This window comes from Protomyctophum bolini (genome assembly GCF_963924005.1).
Source record: "Protomyctophum bolini genome assembly, chromosome: 18".
In the NCBI taxonomy this organism is placed as follows: domain Eukaryota; kingdom Metazoa; phylum Chordata; class Actinopteri; order Myctophiformes; family Myctophidae; genus Protomyctophum; species Protomyctophum bolini.
Window position 1 is genome coordinate 151,878 of NC_137879.1, and position 15,258 is coordinate 167,135.

General features: G+C 29.5%; 1 protein-coding gene across 1 annotated transcript in view; it reads right to left on the reverse strand.

The window, feature by feature from the left end:
• Nucleotides 1-15,258, reverse strand: part of LOC308333460 (uncharacterized protein) — a 66,257-nt gene that overhangs the window by 42,655 nt on the left and 8,344 nt on the right. Inside the window, exon 5 of the mRNA XM_080789886.1 lies at nucleotides 12,335-12,525. The gene's annotated coding sequence lies outside the window, so the exon portion shown is untranslated. The remainder of the gene's footprint in view (nucleotides 1-12,334; nucleotides 12,526-15,258) is intronic.

The window sequence follows — 15,258 nt, forward strand, 5'->3', positions numbered from 1 at the left end:
TAGCAGGCAAATTATTTTGCAGGCAAATTATTAGGGTTTTGGGAAAATACTTTTTACAAAATACTTTTTACAAAATACTTTTTACAAAATACTTTTTACAAAATACTTTTTGGCAAATTATTTTGGCAAATTATTTTTTGGCAAATTATTTTTTGGCAAATTATTTAGCAGGCAAATTATTTAGCAGGCAAATTATTTAGCAGGCAAATTATTTTGCAGGCAAATTATTTTGCAGGCAAATTATTTTGCAAAATACTTTTTACAAAATACTTTTTACAAAATACTTTTTGCAAAATACTTGTTAGCAAATTATTTTGGCAAATTATTTTGGCAAATTATTTTGGGGGGCAAATTATTTTGCAGGCAAATTATTTAGCAGGCAAATTATTTTGCAGGCAAATTATTTAGCAGGCAAATTATTTTGCAGGGCAAATTATTTTGCAGGCAAATTATTTTGCAGGCAAATTATTTTGGCAAATTATTTTGGCAAATTATTTTGGCAAATTATCTTGGCAAATTATTTTGCAGGCAAATTATTTTGCAGGCAAATTATTTTGCAGGCAAATTATTTTGCAGGCAAATTATTTTGCAGGCAATTTTTTTTACAAAATACTTTTTACAAAATACTTTTTACAAAATACTTTTTACAAAATACTTTTTACAAAATACTTTTTGGCAATTATTTTGGGGGGCAAATTATTTTGCAGGCAAATTATTTTGGCAAATTATTTTGCAGGCAAATTATTTTTTTAGGCAAATTATTAGGGTTTTGGCAAATTATTTTGCAGGCAAATTATTTTGCAGGCAAATTATTTTGCAGGCAAATTATTTTACAGGCAAATTATTTAGCAGGCAAATTATTTAGCAGGCAAATTATTTAGCAGGCAAATTATTTTGCAGGCAAATTATTTTACAAAATACTTTTTACAAAATACTTTTTACAAAATACTTTTTACAAAATACTTTTTACAAAATACTTTTTACAAAATACTTTTTACAAAATACTTTTTGGCAAATTATTTTGGCAAATTATTTGGGCAAATTATTTTGGCAAATTATTTTGGCAAATTATTTTGGGGGGCAAATTATTTTGCAGGCAAATTATTTTGCAGGCAAATTATTTAGGCAAATTATTTAGGCAAATTATTTTGCAGGCAAATTATTTTGCAGGCAAATTATTTTTTTAGGCAAATTATTAGGGTTTTGGCAAATTATTTTGGCAAATTATTTAGCAGGCAAATTATTTTGCAGGCAAATTATTTTGCAGGCAAATTATTTTGCAGGCAAATTATTAGGGTTTTGGCAAATTATTTTGTTAGGCAAATTATTTTGCAGGCAAATTATTTTGCAGGCAAATTATTAGGGTTTTGGCAAATTATTTTGGCAGGCAAATTATTTTGCAGGCAAATTATCTTGGCAAATTATTTTGCAGGCAAATTATTTTGCAGGCAAATTATTTTGCAGGCAAATTATTTTGGCAAATTATTTTGCAGGCAAATTATTTTGCAGGCAAATTATTTTACAAAATACTTTTTACAAAATACTTTTTACAAAATACTTTTTACAAAATACTTTTTACAAAATACTTTTTACAAAATACTTTTTACAAAATACTTTTTACAAAATACTTTTTGGCAATTATTTTGGGGGGCAAATTATTTTGCAGGCAAATTATTTTTTTAGGCAAATTATTAGGGTTTTGGCAAATTATTTTGCAGGCAAATTATTTTGCAGGCAAATTATTTTGCAGGCAAATTATTTTGGGGGGCAAATTATTTTGGGGGGCAAATCATTTTGTCAATTTTTTTTGTCAAATTTGACAAAATACTTTTTACAAAATACTTTTTACAAAATACTTTTTACAAAATACTTTTTACAAAATACTTTTACAAAATACTTTTTGGCAAATTATTTTGGCAAATTATTTTGGCAAATTATTTTGGCAAATTATTTTGCAGGCAAATTATTTTGCAGGCAAATTATTTTACAAAATACTTTTTACAAAATACTTTTTACAAAATACTTTTTACAAAATACTTTTTGGCAATTATTTTGGGGGGCAAATTATTTTGCAGGCAAATTATTTTGGCAAATTATTTTGCAGGCAAATTATTTTGCAGGCAAATTATTTTGCAGGCAAATTATTTTGCAGGCAAATTATTTTGGGGGGCAAATTATTTTGGGGGGCAAATCATTTTGTCAATTTTTTTTGTCAAATTTGACAAAATACTTTTTACAAAATACTTTTTACAAAATACTTTTTACAAAATACTTTTTACAAAATACTTTTGGCAAATTATTTTGGCAAATTATTTGGGCAAATTATTTGGGCAAATTATTTTGGGGGGCAAATTATTTTGCAGGCAAATTATTTTGCAGGCAAATTATTTTGGCAAATTATTTTGCAGGCAAATTATTTAGCAGGCAAATGATTTTGCAGGCAAATTATTTAGCAGGCAAATTATTTAGCAGGCAAATTATTTTGCAGGCAAATTATTTTGCAGGCAAATTATTTAGCAGGCAAATTATTTAGCAGGCAAATTATTTTGCAGGCAAATTATTTTGCAAATTATTTTTACAAAATACTTTTTACAAAATACTTTTTACAAAATACTTTTTACAAAATACTTTTTACAAAATACTTTTTACAAAATACTTTTTGGCAAAATACTTTTTGGCAAATTATTTTGGCAAATTATTTTGGCAAATTATTTTGGCAAATTATTTTGGCAAATTATTTTGGCAAATTATTTTGCAGGCAAATTATTTTGCAGGCAAATTATTTTGCAGGCAAATTATTTTGCAGGCAAATTATTTTGCAGGCAAATTATCTTGGCAAATTATTTTGCAGGCAAATTATTTTGCAGGCAAATTATTTTGGCAAATTATTTTGGCAAATTATTTTGCAGGCAAATTATTTTGCAGGCAAATTATTTAGGGTTTTGGCAAATTATTTTGCAGGCAAATTATTTTGCAGGCAAATTATTTTGCAGGCAAATTATTTTGCAGGCAAATTATTTTGCAGGCAAATTATTTTGCAGGCAAATTATTTAGACAAATTATTTAGCAGGCAAATTATTTAGCAGGCAAATTATTTTGCAGGCAAATTATTTTTTTAGGCAAATTATTAGGGTTTTGGCAAATTATTTTGCAGGCAAATTATTTTGCAGGCAAATTATTTTGCAGGCAAATTATTTTGCAGGCAAATTATTTTGCAGGCAAATTATTTTGGCAAATTATTTTGCAGGCAAATTATTTTGCAGGCAAATTATTTTGCAGGCAAATTATTTAGCAGGCAAATTATTTTGAAGGCAAATTATTTTGCAGGCAAATTATCTTGGCAAATTATTTTGCAGGCAAATTATTTTGCAGGCAAATTATTTTGCAGGCAAATTATCTTGGCAAATTATTTTGCAGGCAAATTATTTTGCAGGCAAATTATTTAGCAGGCAAATTATTTTGCAGGCAAATTATTTAGCAGGCAAATTATTTAGCAGGCAAAAATTATTTTGCAGGCAAAAATTATTTTTTTAGGCAAATTATTAGGGTTTTGGCAAATTATTTTGCAGGCAACTTATTTTGCAGGCAAATTATTTTGCAGGCAAATTATTTTGCAGGCAAATTATTTTGCAGGCAAATTATTCAGCAGGCAAATTATTTTGCAGGCAAATTATTTTGCAGGCAAATTATTTTGCAGGCAAATTATTTAGACAAATTATTTAGCAGGCAAATTATTTAGCAGGCAAATTATTTTGCAGGCAAATTATTTTGCAGGCAAATTATTTTTTTAGGCAAATTATTAGGGGTTTGGCAAATTATTTTGCAGGCAAATTATTTTGCAGGCAAATTATTTTGCAGGCAAATTATTTTGCAGGCAAATTATTTTGCAGGCAAATTATTTTGGCAAATTATTTTGGCAAATTATTTTGCAGGCAAATTATTTTGCAGGCAAATTATTTTGCAGGCAAATTATTTTGCAGGCAAATTATTTTGCAGGCAAATTATTTTGCAGGCAAATTATTTTGCAGGCAAATTATCTTGGCAAATTATTTTGCAGGCAAATTATTTTGCAGGCAAATTATTTTGCAGGCAAATTATCTTGGCAAATTATTTTGCAGGCAAATTATTTTGCAGGCAAATTATTTAGCAGGCAAATTATTTTGCAGGCAAATTATTTAGCAGGCAAATTATTTTGCAGGCAAAAATTATTTTTTTAGGCAAATTATTAGGGTTTTGGCAAATTATTTTGCAGGCAAATTATTTTGCAGGCAAATTATTTTGCAGGCAAATTATTTTGCAGGCAAATTATTTAGCAGGCAAATTATTTTGCAGGCAAATTATTTTGGCAAATTATTTTGCAGGCAAATTATTTTGCAGGCAAATTATCTTGGCAAATTATTTTGCAGGCAAATTATTTTGCAGGCAAATTATTTTGCAGGCAAATTATTTTGCAGGCAAATTATTTTGGCAAATTATTTTGCAGGCAAATTATTTAGCAGGCAAATTATTTTGCAGGCAAATTATTTTGCAGGCAAATTATTTTGCAGGCAAATTATTTAGCAGGCAAATTATTTAGCAGGCAAATTATTTTGCAGGCAAATTATTTTGCAGGCAAATTATTTTGCAAATTATTTTTACAAAATACTTTTTACAAAATACTTTTTACAAAATACTTTTTACAAAATACTTTTTACAAAATACTTTTTGGCAAATTATTTTGGCAAATTATTTTGGCAAATTATTTTGCAGGCAAATTATTTAGCAGGCAAATTATTTAGCAGGCAAATTATTTTGCAGGCAAATTATTTTGCAGGCAAATTATTTTGCAGGCAAATTATCTTGGCAAATTATTTTGCAGGCAAATTATTTTGCAGGCAAATTATTTTGCAGGCAAATTATTTTGGCAAATTATTTTGGCAAATTATTTTGGCAAATTATCTTGGCAAATTATTTTGCAGGCAAATTATTTTGCAGGCAAATTATTTTGCAGGCAAATTATTTTGCAGGCAATTTTTTTTACAAAATACTTTTTACAAAATACTTTTTTTGCAGGCAAATTATTTAGACAAATTATTTAGCAGGCAAATTATTTAGCAGGCAAATTATTTTGCAGGCAAATTATTTTTTTAGGCAAATTATTAGGGTTTTGGCAAATTATTTTGCAGGCAAATTATTTTGCAGGCAAATTATTTTGCAGGCAAATTATTTTGCAGGCAAATTATTTTGCAGGCAATTTTTTTTACAAAATACTTTTTACAAAATACTTTTTTTGCAGGCAAATTATTTAGACAAATTATTTAGCAGGCAAATTATTTAGCAGGCAAATTATTTTGCAGGCAAATTATTTTTTTAGGCAAATTATTTTGCAGGCAAATTATTTTGCAGGCAAATTATTTTGCAGGCAAATTATTTTGCAGGCAATTTTTTTTACAAAATACTTTTTACAAAATACTTTTTACAAAATACTTTTTACAAAATACTTTTTACAAAATACTTTTTACAAAATACTTTTTACAAAATACTTTTTGGCAATTATTTTGGGGGGCAAATTATTTTGCAGGCAAATTATTTTGGCAAATTATTTTGCAGGCAAATTATTTTTTTAGGCAAATTATTAGGGTTTTGGCAAATTATTTTGCAGGCAAATTATTTTGCAGGCAAATTATTTTGCAGGCAAATTATTTTGCAGGCAAATTATTTTACAGGCAAATTATTTAGCAGGCAAATTATTTAGCAGGCAAATTATTTAGCAGGCAAATTATTTTGCAGGCAAATTATTTTACAAAATACTTTTTACAAAATACTTTTTACAAAATACTTTTTACAAAATACTTTTTACAAAATACTTTTTACAAAATACTTTTTACAAAATACTTTTTACAAAATACTTTTTGGCAAATTATTTTGGCAAATTATTTTGGCAAATTATTTTGGCAAATTATTTTGGGGGGCAAATTATTTTGCAGGCAAATTATTTTGCAGGCAAATTATTTAGGCAAATTATTTTGGCAAATTATTTTGCAGGCAAATAATTTTTTTAGGCAAATTATTAGGGTTTTGGCAAATTATTTTGGCAAATTATTTTGCAGGCAAATTATTTTGCAGGCAAATTATTTTGCAGGCAAATTATTTTACAAAATACTTTTTACAAAATACTTTTTACAAAATACTTTTTACAAAATACTTTTTACAAAATACTTTTTGGCAATTATTTTGGGGGGCAAATTATTTTGCAGGCAAATTATTTTGGCAAATTATTTTGTCAATTTTTTTTGTCAAATTTGACAAAATACTTTTTACAAAATACTTTTTACAAAATACTTTTTACAAAATACTTTTTACAAAATACTTTTTACAAAATACTTTTTACAAAATACTTTTACAAAATACTTTTTGGCAAATTATTTTGGCAAATTATTTTGCAGGCAAATTATTTTGCAGGCAAATTATTTTACAAAATACTTTTTACAAAATACTTTTTACAAAATACTTTTTACAAAATACTTTTTACAAAATACTTTTTACAAAATACTTTTTGGCAATTATTTTGGGGGGCAAATTATTTTGCAGGCAAATTATTTTGGCAAATTATTTTGCAGGCAAATTATTTTTTTAGGCAAATTATTAGGGTTTTGGCAAATTATTTTGCAGGCAAATTATTTTGCAGGCAAATTATTTTGCAGGCAAATTATTTTGGGGGGCAAATTATTTTGGGGGGCAAATCATTTTGTCAATTTTTTTTGTCAAATTTGACAAAATACTTTTTACAAAAAACTTTTTACAAAATACTTTTTACAAAATACTTTTTGGCAAATTATTTTGGCAAATTATTTTGGCAAATTATTTTGGCAAATTATTTTGGCAAATTATTTTGGCAAATTATTTTGGCAAATTATTTGGGCAAATTATTTTGGGGGGCAAATTATTTTGCAGGCAAATTATTTTGCAGGCAAATTATTTTGGCAAATTATTTTGCAGGCAAATTATTTAGCAGGCAAATGATTTTGCAGGCAAATTATTTTTTTAGGCAAATTATTAGGGTTTTGGCAAATTATTTTGCAGGCAAATTATTTTTTTAGGCAAATTATTAGGGTTTTGGCAAATTATTTAGCAGGCAAATTATTAGGCAGGCAAATTATTTTGCAGGCAAATTATTTTGCAGGCAAATTATTTTGCAGGCAAATTATTTTGCAGGCAAATTATTTTGCAGGCAAATTATTTTGCAGGCAAATTATCTTGGCAAATTATTTTGGCAAATTATTTGGGCAAATTATTTTGGCAAATTATTTTGCAGGCAAATTATTTTGCAGGCAAATTATTTAGGCAAATTATTTAGCAGGCAAATTATTTTGCAGGCAAATTATTTTGCAGGCAAATTATTTTGCAGGCAAATTATTTTGCAGGCAAATTATTTTGCAGGCAAATTATCTTGGCAAATTATTTTGCAGGCAAATTATTTTGCAGGCAAATTATTTTGCAGGCAAATTATTTTGCAGGCAAATTATCTTGGCAAATTATTTTGCAGGCAAATTATTTTGCAGGCAAATTATTTAGCAGGCAAATTATTTTGCAGGCAAATTATTTAGCAGGCAAATTATTTTCCAGGCAAAAATTATTTTTTTAGGCAAATTATTAGGGTTTTGGCAAATTATTTTGCAGGCAAATTATTTTGCAGGCAAATTATTTTGCAGGCAAATTATTTTGCAGGCAAATTATTTAGCAGGCAAATTATTTAGCAGGCAAATTATTTTGCAGGCAAATTATTTTGCAGGCAAATTATCTTGGCAAATTATTTTGCAGGCAAATTATTTTGCAGGCAAATTATTTTGCAGGCAAATTATTTTGCAGGCAAATTATTTTGGCAAATTATTTTGCAGGCCAATTATTTTGCAGTCAAATTATTTTGCAGGCAAATTATTTTGCAGGCAAATTATTTTGCAGGCAAATTATTTTGCAGGCAAATTATTTTACAAAATACTTTTTACAAAATACTTTTTACAAAATACTTTTTACAAAATACTTTTTACAAAATACTTTTTACAAAATACTTTTTACAAAATACTTTTTACTAAATACTTTTTGGCAATTATTTTGGGGGGCAAATTATTTTGCAGGCAAATTATTTTGCAGGCAAATTATTTTGCAGGCAAATTATTTTTTTAGGCAAATTATTAGGGTTTTGGCAAATTATTTTGCAGGCAAATTATTTTGCAGGCAAATTATTTTGCAGGCAAATTATTTTGCAGGGAAATTATTTAGCAGGCAAATTATTTTGCAGGCAAATTATTTTACAGGCAAATTATTTAGCAGGCAAATTATTTTACAGGCAAATTATTTAGCAGGCAAATTATTTAGCAGGCAAATTATTTTGCAGGCAAATTATTTTACAAAATACTTTTTACAAAATACTTTTTACAAAATACTTTTTACAAAATACTTTTTACAAAATACTTTTTACAAAATACTTTTTACAAAATACTTTTTGGCAAATTATTTTGGCAAATTATTTGGGCAAATTATTTGGGCAAATTATTTGGGCAAATTATTTTGGCAAATTATTTTGGGGGGCAAATTATTTTGCAGGCAAATTATTTTGCAGGCAAATTATTTAGGCAAATTATTTAGGCAAATTATTTTGCAGGCAAATTATTTTGCAGGCAAATTATTTTTTTAGGCAAATTATTAGGGTTTTGGCAAATTATTTTGGCAAATTATTTTGGCAAATTATTTTGCAGGCAAATTATTTTGCAGGCAAATTATTTTGGCAAATTATTTTGGCAAATTATTTTGCAGGCAAATTATTTAGCAGGCAAATTATTTTGCAGGCAAATTATTTAGCAGGCAAATTATTTTGCAGGCAAATTATTAGGGTTTTGGCAAATTATTTTGTTAGGCAAATTATTTTGCAGGCAAATTATTTTGCAGGCAAATTATTTTGCAGGCAAATTATTAGGGTTTTGGCAAATTATTTTGCAGGCAAATTATTTTGCAGGCAAATTATTTTGCAGGCAAATTATTTTGCAGGCAAATTATCTTGGCAAATTATTTTGCAGGCAAATTATTTTGCAGGCAAATTATTTTGGCAAATTATTTTGCAGGCAAATTATTTTGCAGGCAAATTATTTTGCAGGCAAATTATTTTACAAAATACTTTTTACAAAATACTTTTTACAAAATACTTTTTACAAAATACTTTTTACAAAATACTTTTTGGCAATTATTTTGGGGGGCAAATTATTTTGCAGGCAAATTATTTTGGCAAATTATTTTGCAGGCAAATTATTTTTTTAGGCAAATTATTAGGGTTTTGGCAAATTATTTTGCAGGCAAATTATTTTGCAGGCAAATTATTTTGCAGGCAAATTATTTAGCAGGCAAATTATTTTGTAGGCAAATTATTTTGCAGGCAAATTATTTTGCAGGCAAATTATTTTGCAGGCAAATTATCTTGGCAAATTATTTTGCAGGCAAATTATTTTGCAGGCAAATTATTTTGGCAAATTATTTTGGGGGGCAAATTATTTTGGGGGGCAAATTATTTTGGGGGGCAAATCATTTTGTCAATTTTTTTTGTCAAATTTGACAAAATACTTTTTACAAAATACTTTTTACAAAATACTTTTTACAAAATACTTTTTACAAAATACTTTTTACAAAATACTTTTTGGCAAATCATTTTGGCAAATTATTTTGGCAAATTATTTTGGCAAATTATTTTGGCAAATTATTTTGGCAAATTATTTGGGCAAATTATTTGGGCAAATTATTTTGGGGGGCAAATTATTTTGCAGGCAAATTATTTTGCAGGCAAATTATTTTGCAGGCAAATTATTTTGGCAAATTATTTTGCAGGCAAATTATTTAGCAGGCAAATGATTTTGCAGGCAAATTATTTTTTTAGGCAAATTATTAGGGTTTTGGCAAATTATTTTGCAGGCAAATTATTTTTTTAGGCAAATTATTAGGGTTTTGGCAAATTATTTAGCAGGCAAATTATTTTGCAGGCAAATTATTTTGCAGGCAAATTATTTTGCAGGCAAATTATCTTGGCAAATTATTTTGGCAAATTATTTGGGCAAATTATTTTGGCAAATTATTTTGCAGGAAAATTATTTTGCAGGCAAATTATTTTGCAGGCAAATTATTTAGGCAAATTATTTAGCAGGCAAATTATTTAGCAGGCAAATTATTTTGCAGGCAAATTATTTTTTTAGGCAAATTATTAGGGTTTTGGCAAATTATTTTGCAGGCAAATTATTTTGCAGGCAAATTATTTTGCAGGCAAATTATCTTGGCATATTATTTTGCAGGCAAATTATTTTGGCAAATTATTTTGGCAAATTATTTTGCAGGCAAATTATCTTGGCAAATTATTTTGCAGGCAAATTATTTTGCAGGCAAATTATTTTGCAGGCAAATTATTTTGCAGGCAAATTATTTTGGCAAATTATTTTGGCAAATTATTTTGCAGGCAAATTATTTTGCAGGCAAATTATTTTACAAAATACTTTTTACAAAATACTTTTTACAAAATACTTTTTACAAAATACTTTTTACAAAATACTTTTTACAAAATACTTTTTACAAAATACTTTTTACAAAATACTTTTTACAAAATACTTTTTACAAAATACTTTTTACAAAATACTTTTTACAAAATACTTTTTGGCAAATTATTTTGCAGGCAAATTATTTTGCAGGCAAATTATTTTGCAGGCAAATTATTTTGCAGGCAAATTATTTAGGCAAATTATTTAGGCAAATTATTTTGCAGGCAAATTATTTTGCAGGCAAATTATTTTGCAGGCAAATTATTTTGCAGGCAAATTATTTAGGCAAATTATTTAGGCAAATTATTTTGCAGGCAAATTATTTAGCAGGCAAATTATTTTGCAGGCAAATTATTTTGCAGGCAAATTATTTTGCAGGCAAATTATTTAGGCAAATTATTTTGCAGGCAAATTATTTGGGTTTTGGCAAATTATTTTGCAGGCAAATTATTTTGCAGGCAAATTATTTTGCAGGCAAATTATTTTGCAGGCAAATTATTTTGCAGGCAAATTATTTAGCAGGCAAATTATTTTGCAGGCAAATTATTTTGCAGGCAAATTATTTAGCAGGCAAATTTTTTTGCAGGCAAATTATTTTGCAGGCAAATTATCTTGGCAAATTATCTTGGCAAATTATTTTGCAGGCAAATTATTTTGCAGGCAAATTATTTTGCAGGCAAATTATCTTGGCAAATTATTTTGCAGGCAAATTATTTTGCAGGCAAATTATTTTGCAGGCAAATTATCTTGCAGGCAAATTATTTTACAAAATACTTTTTACAAAATACTTTTTACAAAATACTTTTTACAAAATACTTTTTGGCAAATTATTTTGGCAAATTATTTTGCAGGCAAATTATTTTGCAGGCAAATTATTTTGCAGGCAAATTATTTAGGCAAATTATTTAGGCAAATTATTTTTTAGGCAAATTATTAGGGTTTTGGCAAATTATTTTGCAGGCAAATTATTTTGCAGGCAAATTATTTTGCAGGCAAATTATTTTGCAGGCAAATTATCTTGGCAAATTATTTTGCAGGCAAATTATTTTGCAGGCAAATTATTTTGGCAAATTATTTTGCAGGCAAATTATTTTGGCAAATTATTATTTACTATTATTATTACTTTTTACAAAATACTTTTTACAAAATACTTTTTACAAAATACTTTTTGGCAAATTATTTTGGCAAATTATTTTGGCAAATTATTTTGGCAAATTATTTTGGCAAATTATTTTGGCAAATTATTTTACAAAATACTTTTTACAAAATACTTTTTACAAAATACTTTTTACAAAATATTTTGGCAAAATATTTTGGGGCAAATTATTTTGGGGGCAAATTATTTTGTCAAATTTTTTGTCAAATTTGACAAAATACTTTTTACAAAATACTTTTTACAAAATACTTTTTACAAAATACTTTTTACAAAATACTTTTTGTCAAATTATTTTGTCAAATTATTTTGTCAAATTATTTTGTCAAATTATTTTGTCAAATTATTTTGTCAAATTATTTTGTCAAATTATTTTGTCAAATTATTTTGTCAATTGTCAACTTTTGACACTTTTGGTTGTTGAGAAACAGCTCCTAAAACATTATTTGACACTTTTGGTTGTTGAGAAACAGCTCCTAAAACATTATTTGACACTTTTGGTTGTTGAGAAACAGCTCATAAAACATGATTTGACACTTTTGGTTCAATTTCCCCGCCCATACGCATCAAGTCTACCGAAGTATCAGGTGAGAATGTGACCTAAATCTCCTAGAGAGAGAGAGAAGCTCACCGTCTAAGCAATACACCTGCAGCACCATGTTAGCCTTCTTCCTATTGGCCGTCCACTCCAGCAGGGACAGCGGGTAGGTCCGTGCGGTCTCGAGGGCGGGGCCTGCACTCAACTGGGACTTCTGATTGGCCTGGATGAGTCTGTGTTGCAACAGCGCCTGGCAACCAACGGGGGCATGGTCAGACACAAACCTGTAGGGTCAAGGGTCAAGGGAAGCATTAGATTTATTCAGTAGTTAAGTAAGGTCAAGTAGATCATTATGATGCCTTTGAATGTCCTCACTCATTGCATGCCATATTTGTTACTTACCGCATACAGTGTTACAAGACACACACACACTACAACAGACACAGACACACACACACACACACACACACACACACACACACCACAACAGACGACAAACACACACACACACACACACACACACACACACACACACACACACAATACAATAGAACACAACAAGTATAATATAATAACAAAACAAAGACACAGGGCCATTTGCACCAAGAAAGATTAAGCCTTAATCTGGTTTAAATCAAGGTTTATCTATTAATCCAGTTGCACCAAACTTTAAACCTAGTTTTCACTAATCCGGTTTAGTTTTAAACCATCCTTTTAATCTTGGTTTTGTTTTTTTAATCTTGGTTTTAATTTTCACAGTAAACCTGGATTAATGTCAATCCTGTTGCACCACTACTTTAAACTTTGATTTAAGTATCAATAAGGGATTAATTCTAAACCAGCAGGAGAGGAGGTTTAATTGAAAACAACATGGCAGCATATATACCTCTACGTGTTTGTTGTTGTTTGGGAAACTATCGGAGGAAGTGGTGGTGTGTGTGATCGACGGAACAGATCTATAAACCTACCACGCACCACGGAGTGACCATACGTCTGTTTTTTTTTTAGCGAGCGAGACGACTTTTATTATTATATATATTTTTGCTGCAGGCACTATAATTTAAACATTCTCAAATATGAATGAAATAGTAATGCTAATGATGCTCACGACTGCTGCTGTTTATTTACAGCGCAAAACCAAGATGGCGGACACACAACAAAGTTTAATCCATGAATTAATCACAGTTTAAAGTTTTAATCACAGTTTAATGGATTTTAATCACAGGTTAAGGATTTAATCACAGATCTGTTGAGCAATGCTTAAAATTAAGTGGTGCAACACAACTCGAATTAAAATTAATCCTTGATCAACAAATCCCTGATTAACACTAAACTAAACTTTATTTAATCTTTCTTGGTGCAAACGGCCCTAAGACTATATAGTGCTTCTTTGTTTTAGTTTTCCGCCAGCTGGTAAAAAACACTGTTCATGTCAATGAAAGTTACATTCCGAGGTGTTTAATATTAAAACAAACGTCTTGTAACAAACACTAGCAGCGTGCTTGTTTGGGCGTGTCAGTGACTGTGTGTGGTGGTGGTGGTGTGCAAGAGGTGGCACGCACGACCTGATGACTTAAATACATGCACGTGCGTTATTATGGATCCCACCGCAGCTCAGCCTCAACAGAGCTGAATCCGTTTTTATTCTACGGTCTCTGTCGCCCTCAAGTGGACAAAATCAGTAACAGGCCTAGAACCACAGTATGTTTCCTCTGCTGCCTTAAATGAATTACCTTTTGTAGGGTTGAGTTGAGTAAAGTTATATTTGAAAATAGGGTTAAAAAAATATCTATAACATAAACATATAACAGACCACACAATGTACTTTGAAATAACTTAAAATGGATAATAATTAACCCATGAGTTATAGTTACAATATTTAATTACTGAAGGTTAGTTCATATTGAACCCATTGCAATTTAGGCTGCTTGTTTCTTGTGTTTGTTGACACCAACAGAGAAAGAAGCATGTTGTTATTATTTTCTTATGAACACCAGACTCTGCACAACAAGCTATGAAAAAAAGAGAATACAGAAGAAACATTTAATTCTTTAAAACTATGGATGGAGCTGAAAATATTCACCATTTCAGCAACGCCAAGGAGCGCTTTCACCAAACAATAGCTGTGGAAATAGTGTATTTGGACTTGTTTACAGGTGGAGAGGAACTTTAATATTTCACCACTACACCCATAGGTGTCCCTGACAGACTTATCACACGTCACCACCAACCAGTTCATTCATTGAGCTGACTACAAGTTAAAAAAACATTACACTAATCTACTGATGTGGTAGACAATTAGTGGACAATAAAACACTGGATAAAACATCAGCACTCGACTGCAGTAATAAACACAGATCAAATAATTTAAGGGCACTATGATCGCTTCACAGGATTCCCACACATTTTTACCAATGAATTTACAGAACCCAATTTCCAGGAATATAACAATTCAGTGCAATGATGAGTCTCTTACTCCTATGTGCAACAATGCCCAAAGACAGGCAGTGTAGCAACAATAAAGCATAGACTATAGAACGGTATGATCGGTATCATTCTATTCCAAATGTTGCCTAATGTTTTTCTACACCACCTCTCCTAGGACATAGGATAAGGGCCGATTCATACTCCTATTTTAGAGCCGAATAAAAGTCGGTTCGGCTCTGTAGAGCCTACAATTTGAGGTTCGTGGGGGGTGGGGCGGGTACCGTCCTAAAGTCGGCTCTTCGGTGCTACTGAAAATTTCTGACGAGCCGAAATCATTTCGGCACTACAGCGCCGAAACAGCGGTAAAAATAGGAGTATGAATCGGCCCTTACTCTGCAGCACGCTGTGAGCTTGTAGATCGGTTCATTTTTGTCAGTGTCAAGCTGTGCTTCATTTGATGCTGATTGCCTTCATTTTACACTCTCAAGACTTGAAGATCTAATAAGGGTCCATTTGGTTACCAACTGATATCATTTAGCTGTATGGGGACCACCTGGAACCACCTCACGGACCACTGGTGGCGAATCACT